Genomic DNA, 5064 nt, shown 5'->3' with positions numbered 1-5064 from the left:
GAACTCCCACCTCTAGTGGGAGTCCTAGCTTGGCTAGGTTTCCCCCTCATATGGAAGGTTTTTGGTTCGGGTCTTATTCGAAGACTTGGACACCAACACTTGGGGATCCACCTATATAAAGAGGGGCATAGGGGAGGGGGCTGGCCACCTCAAACACCACCAAGGTGGCCGCACCCCATAGTGGCCGGCGCCCCCCTCTCCCCAAACCCTAGCCGCCCCGCTCCTCTACTTCCCGCATGCTTAGCGAAGCTCCGCCGGACTTCTCCACCACCACCGACACCACGCCGTCGTGCTGTCGGATTCAAGAGGAGCTACTACTTCCGCTGCCCACTGGAACGGGGAGGTGGACGTCGTCTTCATCAACAACCGAACGTGTGACCGAGTACGGAGGTGCTGCCCGTTCGTGGCGCCGGAACCGATCGTGATCAAGATCTTCTACGCGCTTTTGCAAGCGGCAAGTGAACGTCTACCGCAGCAACAAGAGCCTCATCTTGTAGGCTTTGGAATCTCTTCAAGGGTGAGACTCGATACCCCCTCGTTGCTACCGTCTTCTAGATTGCATCTTGGCTTGGATTGCGTGTTCGCGGTAGGAATATTTTTGTTTTCTATGCAACGTTATCCTACAGTGGTATCAGAGCCGTGTCTATGCATAGATGGTTGCACGAGTAGAACACAATGGTTTGTGGGCGTTGATGCTCTTGTTATCTTTAGTTTGAGTACTTTGCATCTTTGTGGCATAGTGGGATGAAGCGGCTCGGACTAACTTTACATGACCGCGTTCATGAGACTTGTTCCTCGTTCGACATGCAACTTGTATTGCATAAGAGGCTTTGCGGGTGTCTGTCTCTCCTACTATAGTGAAGATTCAATTTACTCTTCTATTGAAAACATTAGTATCAACGTTGTGGTTCATGTTCGTAGGTAGATTAGATCTCTCTTGAAAACCCTAAACCACGTAAAATATGCAAACCAAATTAGAGACGTCTAACTTGTTTTTGCAGGGTTTGGTGATGTGATATGGCCATAATGTGATGATGAATATGTATGAGATGATCATTATTGTATTGTGGCAACCGGCAGGAGCCTTATGGTTGTCTTTAAATTTCATGTTGAGTAGTATTTCAAAGTAGTTGTAATAGTTGCTACATGGAGGACAATCATGGAGACGGCGCCATTGACCTTGACGCTACGCCGACGATGATGGAGATCATGCCCGAAGATGATGGAGATCATGTCCGTGCTTTGGAGATGAAGATCAAAGGCGCAAAGACAAAAGGGCCATATCATATCACATATGAACTGCATGTGATGTTAATCCTTTTATGCATCTTATTTTGCTTAGATCGCGACGGTAGCATTATAAGATGATCCCTCACTAAAATCTCAAGATAATAAAGTGTTCATCCTTAGTAGCACCGTTACCAAGTCTTGTCGTTTCGAAGCATCTCGTGATGATCGGGTGTGATAGATTCAATAAGTACATACAACGGGTGCAAGACAGTTTTGCACATGCGGATACTAAGGTGGCCTTGACGAGCCTAGCATGTACAGACATGGTCTCGGAACACGTGATACTGAAAGGTAGAGCATGAATCATATGGTTGATATGATGAACACATTGAGTGTTCGCCATTGAAATCACACTTTATCTCGTGATGATCGGGTTTAGGTGTGGTGGATTTGGTTCATGTGATCACTAAGACAATGCGAGGGATATTGTTTTGAGTGGGAGTTCACCTAGTTTTTAATTATGTTGAATTAAAATTTGAACTCAATTTGTCATAAACTTAGTCTAAACTTTTGCAAATATATGTTGTAGAGATGGTGTCCCCAATCAATTTTAACCAGTTCCTAGAGAAAGAAAAACTTAAGAGCAACGGTAGCAACTTCACCGACTGGTTCCGTCATGTGAGGATCTTCCTCTCTGGCGGAAATCTGCAATATGTGCTTGATGCACCGCTAGGTGACCCTCCTGCAGAAACTGAAACCGATGAAGTAAAAGCTGTTTACGCGACTCAGAAAACTCGGTACTCTCAAGTTCGTGTGCCATCCTATGCGATGCTGGAATCCGATCTTCAAAAACGTTTTGAGCACCACGATCCTCATGAGTTGATGAATGAGCTGAAAGCTATATTCGAGACTCATGCGGCCGTGGAATGCTATGAAGCATCGAAACATTTCTTCAGCTGTATGATGGAAGAAGGCAGCTCTGTTAGTGAGCACATGCTCGCCATGACCGGGCATGCGAAGAAACTCAGTGACTTGGGAATAGTGATTCCTAACAGACTGGGGATTAATCGTGTCCTTCAATCACTGCCACCGAGTTACAAGAACTTTGTGATGAACTACAATATGCAGAACATGAACAAGGAGTTACCTGAACTCTTTGGCATGCTAAAAGCTGCTGAGATTGAGATCAAGAAAGAGCACCAAGTGTTGATGGTCAACAAAACCACCAGTTTCAAGAAACAGGGCAAGTCTAAGGGAAAATTCAAGAAGGGTGGCAAGAAAGCTGCCACGCCTCCTATGAAACCTAAGAACGGCCCTAAGCACGATCTTGAGTGCTATTCGCAAGGAGAAGGGACACTGGAAGCGTAATTGCTCCAAGTATCTGGCTGATCTGAAGAGCGGCCTTGTCAAGAAGAAGAAAGAAGGTATATCTGATATACATGTTATAGATGTTCATTTCACTGGTTCTCGTTCTAGTACCTGGGTATTTGATACTGGTTCGGTTGCTCATATTTGTAACTCGAAACAGGAACTAAAGAATAAACGACAACTGCTGAAAGATGAAGTGACGATGCGCGTTGGAAACGGATCCAAGGTCAATGTGATCGCAGTCGGCACACTTCCTCTACATCTACCTTCGGGATTAGTTTTAAGCCTAAATAATTGTTATTATGTACCTGCGTTGAGCATGAACATTATATCTGGATCTTGTTTAATGCAAGACGGTTATTCATTCAAGTCTGAGAATAATGGTTGTTCTATTTTTATGAATAATATCTTTTATGGTCGAGCACCACAAAAGAATGGCCTATTTCTGTTAGATCTCGATAGTAGTGATACGCATATACATAACGTTAATGCTAAACGAATTAAATTGAATGATAATTCTACTTATATGTGGCACTGTCGTCTTGGTCATATTGGAGTGAAACGCATGAAGAAACTCCATACTGATGGATTACTTGAGTCACTTGACTTTGAGTCACTTGATAGATGCGAAGCATGTCTAATGGGAAAAATGACTAAGACTCCATTTTCTGGTATGATGGAGCGATCTACTGACTTATTGGAAATCATACATACCGATGTGTGTGGACCAATGAGCGTAGCATCGCGCGGTGGTTATCGTTATGTTCTAACCTTCACAGATGATCTGAGTAGATATGGGTATATCTATTTCATGAAACATAAATCCGAAACTTTCGAGAAGTTTAAGGAATTCCAAAGTGAAGTAGAAAATCAACGTAACAAGAAGATTAAATTTTTACGATCTGATCGTGGAGGTGAATATCTAAGTTATGAGTTTGGCATGCATTTAAAGAAATGCGGAATACTTTCACAATTGACACCACCGGGAACACCTCAACGTAACGATGTGTCCGAACATCGTAATCGAACTCTCTTAGATATGGTTCATTCTATGATGTCTCTTACTGATTTGCCGTTATCATTTTGGAGTTATGCATTAGAGACAGCCGCATTCACTTTAAATAGAGCACCATCAAAATCCGTAGAAACGACACCGTATGAATTATGGTTTAATAAGAAACCTAAGCTGTCGTTCCTGAAAGTTTGGGGTTGCGAAGCCTATGTAAAGAAGTTACAACCGGACAAGCTAGAACCCAAAGCGGAGAAATGCGTCTTCGTAGGATACCCTAAGGAAACTATAGGGTATACTTTCTATCACAAATCCGAAGGCAAAATCTTTGTTGCTAAGAACGGAACCTTTCTTGAGAAAGAATTTCTCACTAAAGAAGTGACTGGAAGAAAAGTAGAACTCGATGATATTGATGAATCTATACTCGTTGATCAGAGTAGTGCGATCGAAATTGTACTGCACCGCCTACACCGGCAACAGAGGAAGCTAATGATAATGATCATGAAACTTCGAACGAGGAAACTACTGAACCTCGCAGATCGACAAGGGAGCGTACCCCTCCTGATTGGTATGATCCTTGTCTAAATGTCATGATTGTGGATAACAATGATGAGGACCCTGCGACGTATGAAGAAGCGATGATGAGCCCAGATTCCAACAAATGGCAAGAAGCCATGAAATCCGAAATGGGATCCATGTATGATAACAAAGTATGGACTTTGGTAGACTTACCTGATAGCCGAAAGGCTGTCGAGAATAAATGGATCTTCAAAAGAAAAACAGATGCTGATGGTAATATTACTGTCTATAAAGCTCGACTTTGTCGCAAAGGGTTTCCGACAAATTCAAGGAGTTGACTACGATGAGACTTTCTCACCTGTAGCGAAGCTAAAATCTGTGAGGATTTTGTTAGCAATAGCTGCATTTTTCGATTATGAGATTTAGCAGATGGATGTCAAAACGGCGTTCCTTAATGGAGACATTGAGGAAGAGTTGTATATGGTACAACCCAAAGGTTTTGTCGATCCTAAAAATGCTGACAAAGTATGCAAACTTCAGCGTTCAATCTATGGACTGAAGCAAGCATCGAGAAGTTGGAACCGACGTTTTGATAAGGTGATCAAAGACTTCGGGTTTATACAGTGTCATGGAGAGGCCTGTATTTACAAGAAAGTGAGTGGGAGCTCTGTAGCATTCCTGATATTATATGTAGATGACATATTATTGATCGGAAATGATATAGAACTATTAAGCAGTGTTAAAGGTTATTTGAATAATAGTTTTTCAATGAAAGACCTTGGTGAAGCATCGTATATATTAGGCATCAAGATTTATAGAGATAGATCAAGACGCCTAATAGGGCTATCATAGAGTACATATCTGGACAAGATTCTAAAGAAGTTTAGAATGGACGAAAGTAAGAAAGGGTTCTTACCTATGTTACCAGGCAAGGTATT

Source organism: Lolium perenne, chromosome 3 (assembly GCF_019359855.2).
Source record: "Lolium perenne isolate Kyuss_39 chromosome 3, Kyuss_2.0, whole genome shotgun sequence".
Taxonomy (NCBI): domain Eukaryota; kingdom Viridiplantae; phylum Streptophyta; class Magnoliopsida; order Poales; family Poaceae; genus Lolium; species Lolium perenne.
The sequence above is the reverse complement of the archived record's forward strand: the minus strand, read 5'-3'. Positions refer to the sequence as shown.